The sequence below is a fragment of the Gopherus evgoodei genome, chromosome 7 (assembly GCF_007399415.2).
Source record: "Gopherus evgoodei ecotype Sinaloan lineage chromosome 7, rGopEvg1_v1.p, whole genome shotgun sequence".
NCBI classification, from domain to species: Eukaryota; Metazoa; Chordata; order Testudines; family Testudinidae; genus Gopherus; species Gopherus evgoodei.
The window spans coordinates 24,463,719-24,488,212 of record NC_044328.1 but is presented as its reverse complement, the minus strand read 5'-3'; the positions used below and the strand labels follow the sequence as shown (position 1 = coordinate 24,488,212).

Genomic DNA, 24,494 nt, shown 5'->3' with positions numbered 1-24,494 from the left:
ATAGTGAATGCTTACGGGAAGAGGGTAGGTTTAGAAGATAAAATAAAAAAAGAGTAAGTAAAAAATCACTTAGAAAAGTTAGATGCCTGCAAGTCACCAGGGCCTGATGAAATGCATCCTAGAATACTCAAGGAGTTAATAGAGGAGGTATCTGAGCCTCTAGCTATTATCTTTGGGAAATCATGGGAGACGGGGGAGATTCCAGAAGACTGGAAAAGGGAAAATATAGTGCCCATCTATAAAAAGGGAAATAAAAACAACCCAGGAAACTACAGACCAGTTAGTTTAACTTCTGTGCCAGGGAAGATAATGGAGCAAGTAATTAAAGAAATCATCTGCAAACACTTGGAAGGTGGTAAGGTGATAGGGAATAGCCAGCATAGATTTGTAAAGAACAAGTAGTGTCAAACTAATCTGATAGCATTCTTTGATAGGATAACGAGCCTTGTAGATAAGGGAGAAGCAGTGGATGTGATATACCTAGACTTTAGTAAGGCATTTGATACGGTCTCGCATGATATTCTTATAGATAAACTAGGAAAGTACAATTTAGATGGGGCTACTATAAGGTGGGTGCATAACTGGCTGGATAACCGTACTCAGAGAGTAGTTATTAATGGCTCCCAATCCTGCTGGAAAGGTATAACAAGTGGGGTTCCGCAGGGGTCTGTTTTGGGACCGGCTCTGTTCAATATCTTCATCAACGATTTAGATGTTGGCATAGAAAGTACGCTTATTAAGTTTGCGGACAATACCAAACTGGGAGGGATTGCAACTGCTTTGGAGGACAGCGTCAAAATTCAAAATGATCTGGACAAATTGGAGAAATGGTCTGAGGTAAACAGGATGAAGTTCAATAAAGATAAATGCAAAGTGCTCCACTTAGGAAGGAACAATCAGTTTCACACATACAGAATGGGAAGAGACTGTCTAGGAAGGAGTATGGCAGAAAGAGATCTAGGGGTCATAGTGGACCACAAAGCTTAATATGAGTCAACAGTGTGATACTGTTGCAAAAAAAGCAAACGTGATTCTGGGATGCATTAACAGGTGTGTTGTAAACAAGACACGAGAAGTCATTCTTCCGCTTTACTCTGCGCTGGTTAGGCCTCAACTGGAGTATTGTGTCCAGTTCTGGGCACCCCATTTCAAGAAAGATGTGGAGAAATTGGAGAGGGTCCAGAGAAGAGCAACGAGAATGATTAAAGGTCTTGAGAACATGACCTATGAAGGAAGGCTGAAACAATTGGGTTTGTTTAGTTTGGAAAAGAGAAGACTGAGAGGGGACATGATAGCAGTTTTCTGGTATCTAAAAGGGTGTCATCAGGAGGAGGGAGAAAACTTGTTCACCTTAGCCTCCAATGATAGAACAAGAAGCAATGGGCTTAAACTACAGCAAGGGAGATTTAGGTTGGACATTAGGAAAAAGTTCTTAACTGTCAGAGTAGTTAAACACTGGAATAGATTGCCTAGGGAAGTTGTGGAATCTCCATCTCTGGAGAAATTTAAGAGTAGGTTAGATAAATGTCTCAGGGATGGTCTAGACAGGATTTGGTCCTGCCGTGAGGGCAGGGGACTGGACTCGATGACCTCTCGAGGTCCCTTCCAGTCCTAGAGTCTATGAGAATCAGATGTGAAAAGCTACTGGAAAGTAATAAAAAGCACACTTTGAGAACTGTAGTGGAGCAGTCACCCCACTTTGTTAGGAAGGGTTAAAAGTAGCCAAGGAAGGCTGTTTGGGTAGTCAGCCACAGGTGTGGTTGCACCCAATTAGGGCACAGCTGTCCCTGATAAAAGGAGGGAGTGAGAGAAGACTCTTGCTCCAGCTGAGGAGCAGAGCAGACCAGGCTGCCTGGGAAAGCAAGCAGGGTACCTGAGGCAGAGCAGGGCTGGGGAAAGGCAGGCAGAGCTGAGGAGCTCTGGCCTGGCAAGTCCCCAGGCTGAGACCTTGCTAAAGGCCACGGGAGGTGCTAGGGCTGCAGGGAGGCAGCTGGGGCTGGAAAGGCAGCAGGTCCAAACCCCCTTGCCGATGATGTGTGGCCACTTCAGACTGCAGTCTGCCCCTGAGAGAAGGGGCAGCACCCCAAGATAAGAGTGCCCACTGTGGTAGAAGAACCTGTAAGGAAACAATAGCAAAGAGCTTCAGGATCTCAGCAGAGAAAAGCGTAACAAGAACCAATGGCTGGCAGCTGAAGCTAGACTAACTAAAATAAGAACTAAAACAATCAATCATTTTTAACAGTAGGGATGATTAACCCCTAGAACAAACTACGATGGGAACTGGTGGATTCTCCATCTCATGATGGCTTCTAAACACTACTGGACGTCTTTCTGGGTAGATATGCTTTAGTCAAAGAGCGACTGCACTCAATACATGGGTAACAGGCAAAAATTTAATAGTATATGTTATACAAGAGGTCAAACTAGATGATCTAATGCAGTGGTTTTCCCAAACTTTTTTTCTGGTGACCCAGCTGAAGAAACTTGTTGATGCTCACGACCCAACAGAACTGAGGTTGAGGGATTTGGGTATGGGAGGGGGCTCAGGGCTAGGATATGGGGGTAAGGGCTGTGAGGTAGATCCAGGAATGAAGGGTTCACGCTGTGGGAGGGAGCTCTGGGCTGGGGAAAGGGATTGGGCTGGAGTAGGGGGGTCAGGGTTGGGGGTGCAGACTCTGGGGTGAGGTCAAGGATGAGGAGTTTGGGGTAGAGGAAGGGACTCCGGGGTTGGGGAATGGGCTTACTTCTGGCAGTTCCTGGTCAGTGGCGCAGCTGCAGTGCAGAGACAGGTCCAGCTTTTAGGTGGAGGCATGCAAGCAGCTCCATGTGGCTCTTGCCCACAGGCACCATCCGCCCAGCCAGTGCTCGGGGCAGGGGCGCCACGTGCAGAGCCACGTGGCCCTCCTGCCTAGGAGCCAGACCTGCTGTTGCCCGCTTCTGGGGTGCAGCGCACCCGATAGAGACAGGTAGGGACTATTAGTTTTTACTGGCTGGCAACCAGGGTCCCTGGGTGCTGAATAAGGTGACCCAGTGCCTTGCATTCTGAGATCCAGTACTCAGTTGTGATCCAAAGTTTGAAAACCACTGATCTAATGGTCCCTTCCGGCACTGATTCACAGAGTATAAACAACTGACCAAGCGTTACAATACCCCTACATTTTGTACTGGTCAGCTAAGCAAAGTGGTCAAGTAAGTCAATGGATCTGTTTGCCCAAAGCCAATCTGTCTGTCTTAAGGATTTCCCCAGTGTGGCAGAATCCTAGAGGAGTGCAGTGGGTACACCTCCTAACCCTTTATGTAAAGAGCATAGCCAGGAGTAAGGCGATGTGCCTGAGGCATCTCTGGTGCAGTGATTCACAGCTGCCAAATAGCCCTTTAGAGTTGTGGGTTGCTGGTACAACTCTGAGCAACTCAAAACAACCACCTTGGAACAGGTGGCTTTAGCTTCAAGTAGCATCTTCTACAGGATGCAAACTTACACATACACTTTTACCCATGGTTATTTAAAATGGAGGCATTATCAAAGTGAAATGTTTTCTTGTCATTGTGAAGCCACAAGACTTGAAAAGAGTAAGAACTACACTTGTACTGTTCAATTTACTGGTTATCTGCAAAACTGGTTTACACATCTGTAAAAGTAACAGCTCCATTTGCTGAGACTTATGATATTAAGGTTCAAAATATTTTCCTTTAGAAGATGTACAGTTGTAAAATAACAGCTGAAATCTAGCAGCTTTAAAATAATTTAATTGAAGGCTTTCAAATAAAGAGAAGTTCAGATTTACTGGCTTCAGAAAAAAAAATGTTTCCCAGTCAACTGGTGCATAAGAGATGGATAGGGATTAATGCTCCACTATCAGTTATGAAAACTTCCTGTCTCTCTGAAGATGAGAGACAAAGTCAGGAAAGAAACTTACTGGCGGAAGTGTATAAGTGCATAGCTCAGAGTCAAGGACTGTGACCCATAAACATTACATCAGCTGTGAGTGCTATCTGGATGTGGGAAAAAGCTTCAACCAAAACATTGTTAGAGTTAGGTAGAAGTTTTCTTTACAGTTCCCTGTTCATTGATCATCTCAATAATTACAGGATAAAATGTAACTCCAGAATTATTCAGTTATCAATCTTTCTTAAAATACATACTTAAAAAAGTACACATAACTTCTCCCCTCCCCACAAACAGCAAAACATATATATTTAAACAGTGAGATACAGCCCTATGGTGTATCTCTGCAACATGTCCTAAAGTTATTATGACAATAGTCAGGAATACTGCAAAACAACCACCCTGGAAGCCACATCATCATGATAATCACTAATGTCACAGAATTACAGAAAATACTATACAGTAGTGATTAAAATTTCAGTAATTGGCAATGGAAAAATTCTAACAACTCTGTAATTGTTATAATTAATAACATGACGTTAACCAACATAAAGTCTTTGGTTTCAGTATAAGATTCATCTAAAGTAATCTCTTTGAGAACACTTGACTGTATAACAAGGTATTATATAACTTTCACAGTATCTGCCTTACTCTGGGCTGTCTCATATGCTATTCAGGGGTCGACCTTACTTACCCTCCCTATTTCACTATACTCAAGAGTGATTAAAATGTGACGATGGTCTGCTGGAAATTGTGGTGGTCCACAAACCAAATGGAAACAAGAATTAATGCTGTTAAACTGAAAAAAAAATCTGGACTGATGTGAATACTTTAATAATTATTTATTTCAGTTTAAACTGCTATTTAAAACATTCTTAGAATCCCAGACTATAAAACTTTTGAGGAAGTAGTATAATTTATATAAATTAATGTACAAAGCAGAAGTTTAGCCTAGTACTCTCCATATGCAGCCACACTTTAACCTGGACCATGACAAAGACAATTTATTCACCTCTGTGCTGAATGACCACTGTTGCAGTTCGCGTGACACCTAGAGACAAGCAATATTTACAACAATCCAATAAGCAGATAAATTTAGTATTCATGTCCGATTAGGAACAGCAGCTGATTCCCATTATCCCAAGAGTTTTTGTCATACTGTTCCTCTGACATTGCAATTGCAATGTGTTGCAATCAGCAATATTAGCAATGTTACTCAGTTGAGAAGAGGAATAAAAAGAGAAAAACATTTTGTTCCACTGAACTTTGAAGAAGATTTCAAGCGTAGCAACATTTTCATCAACTCAGGAAATACAAGTTGTCCATATACTTGTTCAGAAGAGGGCACTATATCTACAGTCTAGGACAAAGGTCTCAGATCACACACAAGCATACCAATATGCTCCAATATCTTGTACACAGTATTATGCTACATAGGCTCATTTTTATGAGAAATGCCTATAAAAAATTATGCAGCAATTCTCTGAAGTGTTTAACTTCCAATAAAAGAGATATAAAGAATTTTAGGTAAAGCCAATTAATTCAGTATTATGGCTTGTTACTTATTTAAATCAAAACACCATTCTGTTTTTTTTTTATTATGTGTTCAGTTTTGACACTAGTTTGTATTACTGCTTAGGATTTGCCAAAATAAATTGTAATATTCAAGATCGCCTTTCAGCAGCTCAGTGTGTCCACTGGTATCATCTAACCTAAGATACCAAAATATCACTTCTCGGAATAGACTGAAAGATCTGTTTCTTTGCAACCTGCACGCTGCTGTAATGTAAGTAGTCTGTTACATACTTTCTCTGCCAGTTCATACACTCTCCCCATGTAAAGACAAAGGAGGGCCAAAATGTAGAAAACTGTGTGGCCCTGAAGCTGCTGGTTTCCTCTGCATTCCATGTCTTCCAGTGGGAATGATTTAGTAGCTGAGGGAAGAGACAGGTGGCAGGGCTCTCCTTTCTCCTGACATCCAGGGGAAAGTGTCACAGAGAACCAACAGGGTTTATTAAGGGTTTATGTCCTACCAGGGATGTCAGGACAGCATTGTCAGCATTAACAACTCCCTTGGGAATTTTCCAGTGGATTTTCAGGGGGATGATGCCACTGTCTTCACTCTAAATTCATGCAGAAGAGCATCCAGAGGTTACAGGAAGGGAGGCAGGACAATGACTGGGATCAATTCCACTTCCTCTTGACAGATTTTTTGGGGTGTTTGTCAGTTTTCTGTTCTTTCACTCCCTTCTATTGCTAAAATCAGGGAGTGTGATCCAACCTCCTCAAACCTTCCCTAATCATTAGAGGCCCCACCAAGCATCACTGGGGGGGTAGAGGAGAGGAATCGATCTAAGTTACACAACTTCAGCTACGTGAATAAGCTGAAGCCGACGTACTTAGACCTATTCACCACGGTGTCTTCACTGCGGTCAGTCAACTGCGGCTGCTCCCCCGTCGATTCTGCCTGCACCTCTTGCGGCGGCGGAGTACAGGAGTTGACGGGAGAGCACTCGGGGATCGATTTATCGTGTCTAGATGAGACACGATAAATCGCCCCCCACTGGATCAATCATTGCCCACCAATCCGGTAGGTAGTGTAGACATACTCTAGGGATCAACAGCAAAAACTCCAACTTCAGAGGAAAGACACACTGATTGTTATAATCATTGCAAGTTCCTCTCTCCCAGTTATCACAAATTAGGTGCCAAAATTCTTAAACAACCAGCAGCGATATGAAATCTGCAAAGCTAAACTCCATCAAAATAACAATGAAGTGCTGCACAAGAGTTCCTATATTGACAAGAAAAACATGCAACTGTGGTTACTAAAGAATGTTTTAATTAATGATTAATTCTTAATTAGACAGAAGGACGGAAAAAATAACAGATGCTGCAAAAACAATCAATGCATTTCCACTATTTTATACAGAATTAAGGGAAAGATAAAACATCCATTGAATTTTGACCTTGGGTATGAGATAGTAAGCGCACTGCACTATGATACAGTTTAAAGCTTCATGTTTAAGAATAATCCACGTTTATGCTTTTACAGTGTCAACATATAAAAAATAATTACTAAACTTAGAAAAAACTCAATCAGCAAAATTACATTTTCTTCGTCTTGGGAATGAGAGTTTAAGAAGGATAAATACAGTGAGATAACATGAGGCATTGGGGAAAGAAAAGGCTCAATCAGAAAGAAATCAGAACATGAGAAACATGGCAAATAAGCAAATAAAAATATATTTTTAAAAACCAAAGAATGTGAATGACTCCTTGATTAGAGCTATTGTATAAATGTGAATGCTAAAAACCTTTCCTTAGTCCTTGTATCCATTCCTAAAGGTTCTTGAGAACTTAATGGATTTGGTTGGAACAATAATTTTAAAAATAATAAAGCTATAAAGCTATAAGCGTATGACAAAGCAGCTAAAAAGGGTCATTAAGCATCATCTGACATTTTCTTTTCTCTCCTTGCTCATACCTCCTCTATAAATTCTTTGACGATGAGTATACTAAACATAGTGAGGATACATGCTTACTTTTTTGTGCAATTTATCAAACAGTTTCAATACACTAACAGGTTCATCATTAACACTGCTTTATTCTCTCATGGTCCATTCTTAAGATTAGATAACTAATCACACAACGGCCTTTTACAAGATGGATAAGCATTACATTCACATGCTGCTTTCCTATGAGGACTCTGAATTAGATTTTGTCTTGTTTTGATCTGAAGGAGTAAGCAGCTGGTAGCACTGCTCTATGTTATTTTGAAATATTCTATCGACATTTGGCTTTCAGAAATTGGATTAGCTAGGTCTAATTGGATATCTACTTAAATTGAATCCTTTGATACCATCATACAACATATTCATCATGGTGAACATATTGCTATTGATCATATGAAGATTTACATCCACACTACATGAGGGCAAAACTTACATTGACTCAACTTGCCAAACTTGCACATCTTAATTTACCACTTCATATTGTCCTTTCTTGCTATGGAGATGAGTACTAGGATGAGGAGGACTTGCTGGAAGAAACAAGCAGTAACTACCTGATAAGGATATATATTAAGCCCATTGTTCTACACAGAAAAAACCTGGTAGATTATTGAAAATTCCTGCACTTAGTGCAATGAATACCCCAATGGATTTATTTTGGACGTTGTCCACTTCATTATAAATAAATAAATAAATAAATAAAAATAAAAATTAGGCCTCATTACATTTATCATTACACATGGCCTACCCGAAATATACATTTCAGCAGGTTAGCACTAATGTAACATGATGCTAAAGTTAAAAACTCTACACATACAATAGTAGACATTAGCTTGGAAGAAGAACTTTCTACAGTTCCTCAACTTGAAATGAAGCCAGGGATAAAGGTGGAGTCAGTAGGTAAACTGCTGGAGCTTCCATGAGTGAATGGGATGAATTTTACAGTTGATAAACTTCTCTTTTACTTTACATGATCAGTAAAGAAACCTTCTATCAATTGGAGCTTCAGCTAATCTGTTTTAGCACTTACAATGACTTCTCTTGAATACTTTTGAAAAGCAATTGACATTGGACACTAATAAAGGTGTTGGCAGGTTTTCAAAACATTTGATGAGAATAAGGAATAGCAGAGAGCTTATATAAAGCATTGTATTTATAGCTGCACATGCCGTGCAAAAGACCAGTTTGCACCCACTCTCCTGAGCATGATAGAAGGTAAAATTTCACTCTTTTAATCGGAGATTTCTGTTTCATAAAAGAAACCAAGAAATGGGGGGAAATAATTGCACAGATTGTAGCAGACTTGGGAGGGCTGCAACTGAAGACACCTTTCATGATAGGTTGGTGTACAAAGGGAGGCAATACAGAAATAGTGTGTATCTGAGCATGGTTTCACATGCCAGAAGGCTGTGGAAATTACTGCAAGGAAATCCCAAGCGCTGAATTCATTCACAAAAAGCGCACAAGACAGCAGAATTTTCAAGATAAACCAAAGGTACTCAGGAATATTGCTCATGTGGCACACTTGCTCAGTGAGAAGCAATGTATTGGTATAAAGGCCTGAAATGCTTTTTTTTTATTTATTTGGAAACACAAAGATGAAGTCACCTGCAGACAGAAGAACACGCCTGTAAGAGACTGGCACTGGCAAATGAGAAAAACAAGTAATGAAGGTATAGCAAGAAAAAGGGCTTTCCATTTCCTAAACTCAGAGCAAGACGACTAGAAAGAGAAGACACCTACCCTCGTTATGTAATGGCTTTCCCATAGATCCAGGGGAAGGTGAGCTCCACTTTAAAGGACTTCCAGTTTGGCTGGAAGCAGATATAGGAAATGCATTAATGGTTGTATCAGGATGCAATACATTATAGTCTTCATAGAGCACATCAGGGTATACTCAGTCTTTTCCTGAATGTTGCAGAGTTGTTCTGTGGACATTCACAGAGTTCCTAGGGACCATGCTGGGGATTTGGGTAGTGTAGATTTAATGCCATGGAAAAAACAACATTCCCACTTTTTGTGCTGAAGAATGATTAGCCATCTCAACTGGGTCAGTGTCTTAAAAAGATTTAAAGTTTGCCAGCAATTGCCAGGAAAGCCACAGTTGAAAGGATCTAACTGGTGTGTTACTGAAACACACTTCTGTTTTCAATGAAGAACTGCATAGCAGGAAAAAATCACTGTGAAGCCAATCGTTACACAGTGTAGCCAACCAAAATCATGCAAGTGAAGGATAGCATGCAAAATCTTGATACAACCTAACAGAGGATTAGTGTTAGAATTCACAAAGAGATGTGAAGTTTTTCAGAGCTCTGCTGAGTATTTGGCTCGTGATTGTTCGCAATTGTCTTCATCTGGCACTAGCAAGCATCAAAGTGGATACTTTAGTTCCAAAAAACATGAGTCAGTTACATTACTTTCAAGGATTACTCATCAGCCTACAGAACTGAATGGTCTTTGTGATCAGACAGACGAAGTATAAATATTGGGCTTGGGCAAAGGCATGTTATAGAGTTTTTTAAAAAGGCTAAGAATTCTTTAATAGCTGTTCTCATGCTGATCTTGATTTGGTATTTCAGTGGGCATGCGATGTGTCCCATAGGAAGGAAAAGTCATAACTCACATTAAACTGACAGAGGAGGAAAATCCAGTTGGCAAAAAGACACTAGACAACGCAAAAATAACAAATGAATAAATTGGATGGAAAGCAGTGGACATGAATATCTGACCTCCTGACAGATCAATCATCCACATCACCTTTGATGGAAACTGGGTGAAATCCTAGTCTTACTGAAGTTGATAGGAATTTGGCCATTGATTTCCATGGGACCAAAATGTCAATCTGTATCTGGTTTCCAGAAGAATATAAAAGTGAGATTCTATTTTTAACTGCCCTAGGATGGAGAGGTCACATTATATGGCAACACAGAGACTCGTATAGATTATTTTTGCCATTCAAGCATGGAAAGAATTTTCTAGCTAATATTTTTCTAGTTCAGTGAAGACTCGCCTGTGAAGGCTTCACAAGTAAGAAAATAGGCAGATTAAATAGCTTTTCAATCTGGTACTGAATGAGAAAACAGCAGGAAAATGAGATTTTATGTAGTATTATTCCAGATGACCATAGCCATTGATTTCATAGAGCTGGCTGAAAATAATTCCAACACAAACAGCTCCCCACCCTGCACCCTTGCAGTATGTCAGTGCATATTGGTAAACTTTCAGTGCACAGCAGCAGGGTCCACCTGACAGTTAGTGCACAGCACACTGAAGCACTGCAGATCTACACCCCAACTTGCCAGACTGCAGGTGTTTGTGTAGACATGGCCTGAATGTTTATTTGTCAAACTCAGGCTTAGTGCATGTGATCATTATCCACCACAGAGACTGGTCCCAGCTACTATGACAGATTACTACTAGTTAGCAGCTGAAGGACCTTTGCTGATGATCGTGGAGTATATGTAACCCACACACCTCCTAGGTATATTGGCACTGAGACTACTTAGAGAGAGAGATTAATGAGTGCTCTACAGCCTTAGCCAACAGCCATATGGTTTTTAGCTCATGCAGTAGAGGCTCATACATTTAGCTCCAGAGGTCCCAGGTTCAATCCTGCCCGCCGACGACCAGGGTCTTTCAGCATTGCATATACATGACCATGACTCAGCAAATATTATGGGGTCCTAGCTTTATTACTCATAACTTTTAGGATAACAGATACTGATTTCATTTCCCACTGGGCAGTGCAAAGTAAAAGAGTATGATATAATTATTTATAAAATTGCATGGTTTTGGAAGACCTCATCACTTATGCCAACACTGATTTTGGCTCCTCCACCAGCACCTGTTCCAGATGGAGACCCAAGCCTGGATGCCTCTACTCAGGTCCGCTCGAAGTTCCCCGTGGCCGGGAACAGCGAACCGTGGCTACTGGGAACTGCAGAGGGCCATGCAAATGTAAATAAGTAGCCTGGCAAACCACCAGCAGATTAGCCTGATGGGCCGCAGGTCGCCCACCACTGGTCTAGATGAATTTACTATAAGGTGGGTGCACAACTAGGGAAAGCATATTCAGAAAGTAGTTATCAATAGTTCACAATCAAGCTGGAAGGGCATATCAAATGGCGTACCACAGGGATCTGCCCTGAGTCTGTGCATACCACCAAGCTTAGAGGGATTGCAAGTACTTTGGAGGACAAGATTACAATTCAAAATGTTCTTGACAAACTGGAGAAACTGTCTGAAATAAAGAGGGTGACATTTAATAAGGACAAATGCAAAGCACTACTTAGGAAAGAATAATCAATTGCACAAATACAAAATGGGAAATGACTGCCTAGGAAGGAGTACTGCAGAAAAGGATCTGAGGTTGTAGTGGGTCACAAATTAAATATAAATCAACAAGGTAACACAGTTGCAAAAAAAGTGACCATCATTCAGGGATGTATTAGCAGGACTGTAGTAAGCAAGACATGAGAAGTAATTCTTCCACTCTTCTCAGCACTGATAAGGCCCCAACTGGATTACTGTGTCCAATTCTGGGCGCCACACAAGGAAAGATTGAAAAAACTGGATTTGTTTAATCTGCAGAAGAGGAGGCTGAGGGAAGGATATGATAACAGTCTTCAAGTACGTAAACGGTTGTTATAAAGAGGAGAGTGATAAATTGTTCACCTGAACCACTGATGACAGGAGAAGTATGAATGGGCTTAAATTGCAGCAAGGGAGATTTAGGTCATACATTAGGAAAAACTTCATTAATGTAAGGGTAATTAAGCAGAGGAACAAATTACATAAGGAGGTTGTTGAATCTCTGTTTTTGCAGGTTCTTAAGAACAGGTTAGACTAACACCTATCAGGGATGGTTCTAGATAATACTTAGTCCTGCCTCAGTGCAGGAGACTGGATTAGATGATGTCATAAACAGATAAGAAAAGTTGATAGCACAGAAGTACTTTATATCTCTTTGACTGTAAAAGGTTAACAAGTTCAGTGAGCCTGGCTGTCACCTGACCAGAGGACCAATCAGAGGACAGGATACTTTCAAATCTTGAGGGAGGGAAGTTTTTGTGCTGCCCTGTTAGTTTTGGTGGTTGTTCACTCTGCGGGCTCAGAGGGACCAGATGTGCAACCAGGTTTCTCTCCAATCTCCTTGATACAGGTTCTTATAGATTCCAAATAGTGAGTACTAGATAGATAAAGAGAATTAGGCTTATGTTTGTTTTCTTTATTTGCAAATGTGCATTTGGCTGGAAGGAGTTCAAACTGGTATTTTGCTGAAAAGATTTTAATTTGTACTTGTATACTTGGGCTGGGAGGGTGTTCCCAGTGTCTATAGCTGAAAGACCCTGTACCTATTACATTTTTTTAAATTTACAAAGATAATTTTTACTGTTTTTTCTTTCTTTAATTAAAAGCTTCTCTTGTTTAAGAACCTAATTGTTTTTTTATTCTGGTGAGACCCCAGGGGATGGGGTCTGGATCCACCAGGGAATTGGTGGGGAGAAAGGAGGGAAGGGGGAGAGAGAGGCTAAATTCTTTCTGTGTTAGGATTACTGTCTCTCTCAGGGAGAATCTGGGAGGGGAAGAGAGAAGGAGGGGGGAAGGTGCATTTTCCTCTCTGTTTCAGGATTCAAGGGGTTTGAATCACAGTGATCTTCCAGGGTAACCCAGGGAGGGGAAGTCTGGGAGAGGAAATGGTGAAGGAAAGGGTTTACTTTCCTTGTGTTAAGACCCAGAGGGTCTGGGTCTTGGGGGGTCCCCGGGCCAGGTTTTGGGGGGACCAGAGTGTACCAGGCACTGGAATTCCTGGTTGGTGGCAGCGCTACAGGTTCTAAGCTGGTAATTAAGCTTCGAGGAATTCATACTGGTACCCCATCTTTTTGGACGCTAAGGTTCAGAGTGGGGTTTATACCATGACAGATGACCTGGTGAGGTCCCTTCCAGTGTTATACTTCTATAATTATATGTAAAGGAAAAATGCCAAAAGTTACTTTGTGGCCTGAGCTAGATTATATCGTTGAAGAGAAAACAAAAGCTTGTCCTTGGCATCAGAGTGCAAGGAACATGCCAGAACATACTCCTATACCTGTGGTCACATCTTGGCAATCCACGGCAGCACATCCATGACAATGTTGTTTGTCCTTTAAGAGGATATATTTCTTGGTAGTCACTGATTCTTACTCACTGGCCAGAGATTTATGTGATTACTTATATCTACTGTATGAAGAGCTAAATGGTTATGTTCTGCTGTAACAGCTAGTGATTCACAGGGGAATAGTCTATCTTAATAGTCCACCTTAAAAACTGTTGTATGAAAGTAGCCGTCAAATCTGTAAATTTCTGCAGAAAAATAAAGAAGGTATTGTTGCTCATCTGCAGCTGTTGCGGTTTTGTCTACGTTTAAGTTCCAAACTGACCACCTGTAACATATCTGCTTTCCTACTTACAATTACCAGGTCAGTGGAGAGGAAAAGTCAAGAAATACCATCACTCTGTGTGACGTTATCTGATAAAATATGACCATGCAGATCACTGTTGCTACCACTGTTGTATAATTGCAACAAATCTTGTACAAAGTATGTCAAGTAAGGCTTCTATGGAAAGGTTATGATTTGCTGAATATGATTATGCATTTGCATGCATGTATCATTTTTGTATTTGAAGTTATGAGCATTGGGTCTATACCTATATTTCAAGTATGTTTGCTCCCACAGGCATTTAGCCTGCACATCCAGGAGAGACTATTCAAGTTAAGTGGCTCATCAAGGAACACTTAACTCACAGTGGACCCTGGGAGACACATATCAACACTTAATTGACTTTCCTGCTATGACTAAGCGAAATCATGCATGGACATATGACTGCCCACGTGACCCATCTTGCTACCTGTAATTTTTCACAGTGAGAACAATGGGCTTCCCTTCACTTGAGAGAAGGGTGCTGAAACCATCTCCATTTTGCTTCTTTCCTGCTCAAATCTCTGGACTATGAACTTGTACTAACGGGAGCGTTCTAACCAAAGGACTGAGGACCACCCAATGATTTGGAAGCAACCAAGACTTAACAACAGTGATGAGCTGCCAAAATATTAACAACAGGTTCCCTCCTCCTTACCTCACAAGGGCGTCATGCCTCCCCCGGGGGGTCATGCCCCATCCAAGCCCCCATGTTCCTTGACACCCGCCCCGGGACCCCTGACCCATTCCTCCCCTTCCCTGTCCCCTTGCCGCCCCATCCAACCCCTCCTCTCATTCTTGATAGCCCCCCGGGACCCCTGCCCCATCCAACCACCCCTTCTCTCTGTCCCTGACTGCCCCCACCACCTCATCCAACCCCTACTCCTTCCTGACTGCCCCCGGGACCCTTACCCCCCATTCAATCCCCCTGTTCCTTGCCCTCTAACCGCCCCGACCCCTATCCATCCCCCCACAACCCACTGAACACCTCCTCCCTGCTCCCTGCCCCCTTACCACACTGCCTGGGGCCGGGGCCGGGACCGGGACCGGGTCCACTCCGCCGGGACTGCGACCGGCGCTGCAGGATCTGGCTCCCAGGGCTGGGCTGGAGCCGCTCAGCTGGCACCAGGACCGGCGTCACAAAGCCCAACTCCCCGAGCTGGGCTAGGCCGGGCCGGAGACGCTCGGCCCACACCGGGACCTGCGCCATAGGATCCGACTCGCCGAGACGGAGCCGCCCGGCTGGCACCAGGACTGACGCCACGGGGCCAGACTCGCCGGGCCGGGTCAGAGCCGCTCGGCCGGCACCAGGACCGGCACCGTGGGGCCCAACTCCCCAGGCTGGGCCGGAGCCACTCGGCTGGCGCCAGGACCGGCGCCACGGGGCCTGACTCCCCGGGCCGGGTCAGGCCAGAGCCGCTCGGCCAGCACCAGGACCGGTGCCGCGGGATCCGACTCGCTGGGCTGGAGCCGCTCGGCCGGCACCAGGACCGGCGCCACGGGATCAGACTCCCTGGGCTGGGCCGGAGCTGCTCCTGGAACAACCGGTTCTAAAAAGGCTTCTAAATTTAACAACCAGTTCCTACGAACTGGTGCGAACCGGCTGGAGCTCACCACTGCTTAACAAGCCAATAGTTTACTCCATCACTGCTACAAGCGTAATCCAAGAAATCTGCAATTATTGTATGTATTTGATTCCTTTAACCAAATTTTAACTCTCACCTTTCTTTCTTTCTTTTTATAAATAACCTTCAGATTTTAGATACTAAAGGATTGGCAACAGCGTGATTATTGGTTAAGATCTGAGTTAGATATTGACCTGGGTAATGTGGCTGGTCCTTTGGGATCAGAAGAACCCTTTTGTTTGATTAAGTTGGTTTTAAATAACCACTCATCTTTAAGTTTTGTATCTGGGTGTTCAACTCAGGACTGGGATGCCCAAGAAAACTGCTTTTCTGACTTCTTGTTAGCCAGTGTGGTGAAACAGAGGTTTATTTTTGTTGCTGGTTTGGTATATCTTATGGGAGAATAAACACCAGTTTTGGAGGGTGTCTGCCCTATTTCTCAGCAGTTCGTCTTGAATTTGGTATTCTCAGTTGTAACCCAAAAAGGCACGGTGATACACTATAACAAATTTCACCTTAAAAGTGCATAGTATAATTATTAACAGAGCAATAAACAGTTTATCTACTTGCAAACTCTGTCACCTGTGCTCTTCCTATATTAGTGATCCTTCAAATTACAAGTGACAATTCAACAGTAATGAGTAATGACACAGAAATTCTATTACTAAATGAAATGACTATAACTCTATCAGACTAATGATAAAATTAATCTCAAATTATATATTTTAATAGGTACCTCTCAGACAATTTTCACAGACACTTTTTAAAAAGCCCTGTTTTTAAATGTTGATAACTTATTAAGATATCATTATCTCACTTTGGATGCACAAATTAATAGTGCATAAAACAGACATTTTTGTTCTCAGGTGTGTAAGTGGATGCATGCCCAAAACACAGGATATAAGTTCCCAGTCTGAATCCCAAGACTGAAAACTGGGTCTATACTGTATACTGCCCTCTAGTGAAGGCTTCTTGGTCAAACCTATCCTAACAAGATTCATCTCTAAATACACATGTGGAAACTATGCCTTCTGATAAATGGCATGAAGGAGTAAAAAAGTTTGTCTCAAGGTAATGAAAGCAAAGTGACCCAAAACCAGGGCTATCGGTAAGATAATTAAGCAAACAGACTCTGCTGTGCACTGTACTTAGTTGAAAGGAAGAGGTTAGACAAGATTTCTTTGCTACATAAACTATGAATGGAACCAAATGTTAGATAACAGACACATTTGTGATATTGTGTGTTCTGAATGCCTTTACCTTCTGCATGTTAAAAAGCTATTACAAAAGTATGGTAGAGTGTAACATATCAAAAATAGTGTTCAGCTAAACCTCCTTGGGGAAGGAATAAAATTTTATTGCCTGCATTTTGACCTTTACCATTTGGCAATAAAGCCTGTGAACAACTGTGCTTCATTAATTCTGTTGCCGGTAAAGGAAGTAAGGAGACACAAACAAAATTTGAAAACCTAATAATGTTACAATTCATTGAGGTTTCAACATCCATTGTGAATTTTCTGGTGTCACTAAGACTACTTCAGGGGAAAAAGGCAGAGGAAGCAAGCAACAGAAAGAAGCAAAATCTAAAGTCATGATTAACTCTGCTACCTAACATTTTCAGCATTAAAATGTTCAAAAATCATGAGTCAGGCCCCCAAAATCACAAGACCAGTTTAAAAATAATGAGCTTTAAAAAAATTCATTTTCTATTTCTTCTCTTTAATTTCTGTTCTGTGACCCTTTGGGGATTAAACTTGAATTATACTTTCCAGCTTTTCTCTGAAGCTATGTGGGCGAGAAACTTTCATTTGAAAAAAAAAAGAAAAGAAAAGGCAAGATTCTCATGAATCCAGGAATTGGGGCTTTAAGAGAGACAAAAACATTAGGCAGGCAACATGGCTTAACTAGCTAAAGCATCTGTCTAGTAAATAGGAGATCCTGGGTTCTACCCTCAGTGGTGCCTTGTTGTATAGCTTTTGGTCTCCTCTGCTCATATTGGGGGGAGGGATAGCTCAGTGGTTTGAGCATTGGCCTGCTAAACCCAGAGTTGTGAGCTCAGTCCCTGAGGGGGCCATTTGGGGAACTGGGGTAAAAATCTGTCTGGCAATTGGCTCTCTTTGAGCAGGGGGTTGGACTAGATGACCTCCTGAGGTCCCTTCCAACACTAATATTGTATGATTACAACATTTGTGATAAAAGTCACAAGAGTTCAGAACACTCTATTTTTAAATGAAAGAAAGAGGCAAAATAATGCTAAAAGTGTCAGGCAGACAGCCTCTTGCCCTGTCAAACTCAACACAATTTATAGAGCCAACAACATGGAGGTGTTAGCAAAGAAATGAGAAAACGTGTGTGTGCGCGCGCGCGCGCACGTGCCACACATTACAAAGTGGGTGAAAAAAACATGTGCCGTATGGATGTGAGAATTCTGCCAGGTCTTTGCCTTGCCAGTTGAAGGATCCCCAGGGCATTTTATGAAGGGGGGGGGCAGCACGCAGGGGAACTCCTCACCCCTGCCCTGCCTACTCCCCAAGCACGCTGTGGCTGCTTCATTTCTCCCGCCTCCCAGGACTGCGGCGCCTAAGCTGATTGGCACCTCAAGCCTGGGAGGCGGGAAAAGCGAAGCAGCCAGGGTGAGCTCAGGGTGCTCGTGTGTGGAGCAGGGGTGAGCTGGGGCAGGTGGGGTGCCTAAGGGCAGGGGGTGGAGGGTGGGGAGCTGCCCCAAGGGGGGCACCTCAGAGCGGACGGGGGGGCGCAAGGTGGAAGTTTCGCCTAGGGCGCGAAACATCCTTGCACCGGCCCTGCTGATACCTAATAATCCAGTTATCCTTTCTTTCACTGGAGGTTAGTCAAATGTTTAGCCTCATTTCCTCTTTCTTTGCAAGGGGGCTAATGATGCAGGCAGAGTAATGCTTACTCTTCACAAATTAGGTAAATGCTAACCAGTTGGGGACTAATGGTTCCAGATTTGCCAGTGGCTACTTTTTGAGATTATCATTTTCAGACATCAGTCATGGTACCTGTGTTCAAGGATGGTGTGCAGTACAGTAATAGCGCTATTTTTGAAATATGCACGCTGTACTAAACATAGACATCAAAAGATACACTTGTTAGAGGGCTTTCCCTTCACCCTCCTACTGCCAAAAACAATGAGTCCTTGTGGCACATTAGAGACTAACAAATTTATAATTTGTTAGTCTCTAATGTGCCACAAGGACTCCTCATTGTTTTTGCTGATACAGACTAACACAGCTACCACTCTGAAACCTCCCACTTCCCTGATTCTTGTCACACAGACAGCAAACAGCAAAAGACCAGAAGTCTTAAGTGCAAACAATGCGATGTTTATTGGGGTTAGTTTCCAAGCAAGCATGTTCTGAAGCCCTTCACACCAGTCGGGCTTATATCTATACGCCGACAGTGTCTGTTCCCCAGTGTCCTCCTTCCCAGCTCTGACGCCGCAGAGCGTTTACCCACCGGAACCCTTCCCAGCTCAGACTCCATGCAGCATTTACCCAGTGTCCCCTTCCCAGCTCTGACGCCACAGAGCCTTGCCTGTGTCCCTGTGTCCATGTTCCCCATTCCCATTCCCCCCCTTAGCAAGCATGATTCCTTCTTCTCACTTCCTGTTTGAATCCAGTTTATATAGTTATATTCTCAGCTATATCTTAACCATTTTACTAAAATTTAACTAACCAATCCGAACATATTGTAACATAATTCTCTAACAAATTATATCCTACTACCCTAATTAATTTACACCTAGCAAAATCAATTACACAGCAGACAGAAACAATTAGAGAACCACACAGATTAACAATAGAAAAGTGGAGCCATAAAGATAAAACAACACAGAAATGAGGGTTTCACAACCACAACCACTGATAAGTGATTTCTTGCCAGACAGGATGCTATCACTTAAGATCTGTTTCTTTATCTGATGGTGATTGGCATTATCAGGACAGGATTGTCTTCCTAACAGCCCAATACCACCTTATTTTAATGTGACTGGTTTGGAATGTGAGGATATGACCATAAGCTTCCCAGCTAATGGCTGCCCCTGCTGCTTTGCTTAGCCTTAGAACTATCAGACTATCCCAGTGAGACTATCCTAGTGAGAGAAGGCGCATACACTGGCGGATTTGTGATTGAGGGCTTGTCTACATCAGAAAGTTGCAGCGCTGGTGAGGGAGTTACAGCGCTGCAACTGATTCTTTGTTTTACATCTCTATAACTAGCTAAGTGATAGAAGTACACCTAAATTCTAAATTCTAGCACACTCATCATGAACAAAAACATTTCTGAACCACCATTTTGAACAACTCTGGCATGGGGACTGTCCATACCAACTTTGTCTACACTAGGGACAAGCTTCAAAACTTTTCCACCTTTGCTAACATTGGTTCAGCTCCCTTGCAGTTAGTAAAGTTGGGAGCCCTAGTGTAGATGGACCACCAGTTGTCACCGTCAGATTAAATGTCAACTAAAGCTACTCTGAAGAGAGTTAAATGATACAATGCTTAAAATGGTATTGGCAGCTGGCTCCCATCTACACTGCACCAGTGGAGCAGGACCAGCATTAGCAACAGTGGGATATTTTTGAAAAAGTTTCCCTGGTACAGACAGAACTAGCTTTGAGTACTCTGCTAAAAAAGTTGTTTCTGATTGTTATTACTATTATTATCGACAGTGGTTACACTTTGAGCAGTTGTGGGTAGCTTATGCCGGGGTCTCAAATTCAATTTACCTTAGGGCTAGTGCCAGTCCTCAAATCCTCCCAGCAGACCAACAATGTCACTGAAGATGGTGTTCAGAAAAGAAAACATTTATACTGTATTTTTCATTTTGAATTTCTTAGAAATAATAAAACAGTCATACAACTTTATACAATTCTTCACCTGCCAGAGTTCCTATTACCAGTCTCATGAGCTAATCAGACATTTATAAATAACTATTCTTGGAAAGGTTAACAAATAGACTTTTTTCATGTAAGTTTCAACAAGAGAACATTATTTCCTCTTCAAGCTTCTACTAGTGCCTTTGGCACACATTTTAAGGGCTTCAGCTTTTGGATTGTACAAAGAGATGAAAATCTGTTTGAAAGCAGTGAGGGGAAAAAGAGCTTCATCATAAGCTTTTTGGCAGAACAGATATTTAAATTGCCTTAGCACAGCATTACTGACATCAAGGAGCTTCAGAATTTCATTTTTATCACACAACCTATATATTTGGAAATTCTAATTTACAGCCTGATTCCTCGGGGAATTTTTAAAGGTTGCGTGACAGGCACCTAGAGCAGAGGACATTATATACAGATAATGAATTAAAACTTTAAGATAAAAGAAAAAGGTATAAATTATCACCTTCAACACTTACTGAACCAAGAGCAAGTCACTGTAGTCTGTAATAGCAACCAGTTACAACTCCTATCCCCATTGTTAGTAATGGAAAATGAGCATCAGTGGGATTGCATAACCATGGACGAAGAAAGACTGTAGCTAGCTCAGTATAAGTGTTCCTCTGAAACTGAGGAAGTTGTTAGTAACTGCACTTGTATTCCCCCTCCATGGTCCACTAAGGACACTCACTTAAGGTCCCTGGCTCCCAGGTATCATGTCTTTTGGGTAGAGATCCATGTCTCTCTTCTGCCAGACAGGAGTTTTCAGGCTGCACAGCTCCTTGATTTACCCTGTGATATTCCCAGCAAGCCAGACTGCCTAAATGGACCAGCATCTGCACTTGGATTCCTCTCTAGAGGCTATGAACACAGGAATTGTCTGCATTTGCAAGTTACCTCACAGCTCCTTCCAGCCAAGCACATATATTTTAATGATGAAAACATTACAGAGAAAAGGTATTAAAAACGAGAAAAGAACCTACACACATGCTAAAAAGCTTACCAGTGGTTATCTCAACTACAATCTCAGACTCTGGTAGGTGTCAGTCCTTCCAACCCTTCCATAAGGATCCTCCCTCTCACCACCACCCTCCACCCCCTCGACAAAAAGTCCTGACCATTTGTTGGTTCAGAAAAAAGGCCCCAAGTCAGTTTAAACTCAGACTATTTGTCCAGAAGTCCTTCCTTAGTCTACTGGTCTCCGGATAATCCAGTTTGAACTAGTATATGTGAGATTCCCGAGGACGCTCTCTGTGGGCGTGGGGTGGAGGAGTTACAGCTTGGCTGAGTTGCCGTAATGACCACACACAGTTTTTAGTTCCTGAAGGAGCTTTGGTAGCCTTCCCCCTTTAAGCAGAACACAATCATACACAAAACCATTCATTTAAAACAATGGACCCCAAAGACACTGCAATGGGTTGCAATATCTGTCACATTTTATCCCTCAAGAAGCTATACACAATCCTGGCCCACAATAATACATAAACTTAATACAATAAGGTCTTCCAAGGAAATTGCAGGACATTGTCATATCGGCTAGCTGAGTATAAATGTCACCAATAACTGGTTAGTTTACCCCTTAGGGAAACAACATGCAATTTGTGATCTCACATGCACCTCTTGTGGAATTTCACACAGTTGATCAGGGTTCATCTCACTCTACCTGATGTCAAGCCCAGCAAGCAGAGCGTCAATAAGAGAAGCATAGCCCTGACTGCCCTAATACATCAGACATCAGAGTGTTAGTATCCACATTGAGCAAATGGACCAGTGTCATCAGGATCCTTTCTTCACAGCAGTAAGTATGGCAGAGTCTGTACTGAACAGTGTTACATGGAGAAACAAAAACTTGTTAGTATTTTTGCACATTTCCCATTTTTATGCTGACTTTATTATTATTTTGATGTCTATGAAAGTAAAATGCCACTTTTGATTTAAAAATAAGTATCAGCAGTGCAATACATTTTTGACCAGGACAGGAAAAATAACCTTTTTAAAGAGTGTGTGGATTTGTTGGAGGAGTTGAAGGACAACTATAGGTGAAGTTTACTTCAGTGTTTGCCTTATTGAATGGTGGCAATCCTACTGCCACATATGTACCACACTGACCGTATGTCTGAGGCCACGGGCCCAGGAAGAGAGAGAAGCTAGTCAATCACCTACTTAATCATCTTCCTAGTTTATCAAGTGACCTTTGAAAACTGCACGTGAACAGTGTGGCGCCAATGTGACTTAAGCTAATCAGAAAAAGGTACTTTTATTCCTGAATAGGAGTGTCCACACGGGGGATTATACCAAAATAACTATTCTGGAAAGCTTGTTTCTCTCACCAGCAGAAGCTGGTTCAATAAAAGATATTATGTCACCTCCTTTTAGGGGTAAAAGTAACTTAAAGGACTTACCGGTATGCTGGAGTCCTGATCGGGGATGTGGTCTCAATTAGAAGAGGCAGGGCATTTCAAGATTTAAAGGCCCTGGGGCTCCGGCTGTGAGCTCCAGGGCCTTTAAATCACCCCAGAGCTTCTAGCTGCAGAGGCAGCTGGGAGTCCTGGGGCTCAGAGGCAAATTAAAGGGCCCAGGGCTCCAGCCGCTGCAGAGCTCTGGGCCCTTTGAATCGCCACCAGAGCCCTGCCGTCCCGGGGTAGCAGGGCAGGAGCACTGGGCCCTTTAAATCCCCGCATTAGCCCAGCTGCAGGAGCCCCGGGAATCCAAAATCAATTTAAAGGGCCAGAGGCTCCTGCTGCCGCAGGGAGCCCCGGGCCCTTTAAAGCGCCACCGGAACTCCAGCAGCCGGGCTTGGGTGGCAATTTAAAGGGCCTGGGGCTCCATGCAGGGGCCGGAGCTCTGGGCCCTTTAAATCACCACTCAAGCCTGGCTGCTGGAGCTGCGGCGGTGAGTTAAAGGGCCTGAGGCTCCCCGCAGCAGCTGAAGCCCTGGGCCCTTTAAGTCACCGTGGGAGAAGCAGGTCCAGTCTGGCACAGCGTACCGGCTTTTGCCAGTACGCCGTACCAGACAATACCAACTTGCTTTCACGTCTGCCTCCCTTGTCACTCTATTCTGGTAAACTTCCAAGTGTAGATAAATACTAAATTACCTTCCTTTAGGGTTTTAACTGGATAAATTTTAAAATTTCACATTTTAAGTTAAATTGCTTTTCTTAAGCAATTAGCTTTATTATTAATGGATCATCTTTCATTTTTGTTGTCTCCGTTGTTACAATGTCCATTTATTAAGAAAAATGCATCCCCTACAGAAACAGCCCACTAATAATATGCTGGATTTACCATCTGACAAAATCTGGTAAAAGCTGATTCTGGCTATGCAATTTTCACTAGTGTATATGCTATTATTATTGCTTGAAGAGCAAAAATATAAAACATTAAATCAAACCCTTGTTTCTTTCTTTGCTATTTAATAATTATTGGGTAAAGTCCGAATGAGTTAGTACTGAAAATATTTATAGGAGATCACTATGAAAGTACGAAAGAGCATGTTTCACACAGTATTTTACCTGAACTCTTTTGTGTAACAACGGCTAGGCCTTATTTTATGTCTACAATGACCTTCACTAAATCCAACTTTATAAAGTATGATAGGATATTTGAAATGTACAGCACGTTATAGTGTTTGACAAAGTAATCGCATGCCACTCTCCCATTCTGGACACCAATCTGCAATCATTTTCATACAGGTAGACCCTTGGTGCCAGGTGGAACCCACTGATTTTAAATGAGTCTCCATGCAGGTGCAGGGGTCTGCGGTGAGGATCTATCTTCAAATTAGGGCCTAAACAAAACTAATATTCATATTGCATCAGTGTACTGAAGTCTTCAAAGCTGTGACATCTCCCAAATCCTGAACTTTTCTGCCCTAATTTCTCTAACCAATCAAGCTTCAGGAACTTCTGATTCCATTGATTTATTGGTAAACTACAGAAAGCATCTTAGAACTAATTTGCTGAAGCAGATCATTTCCTAAAGACTATAAACATGCTTGGCCTGTGCATTCTGAGTGATGTAAAACTCTATAGAAACAGTGAATTCTAGATTTAACAAAACTGTGAACCAGAAAAACATGGTTTTCCCCATTTTATAAGTGAGTAGATTCGGTAACAAC

General features: G+C 42.3%; 1 protein-coding gene across 5 annotated transcripts in view; it reads right to left on the bottom strand.

The window, feature by feature from the left end:
• Positions 1 to 24,494, bottom strand: part of PTPRE (protein tyrosine phosphatase receptor type E) — a 244,273-nt gene that overhangs the window by 90,314 nt on the left and 129,465 nt on the right. The window lies entirely within an intron of this gene.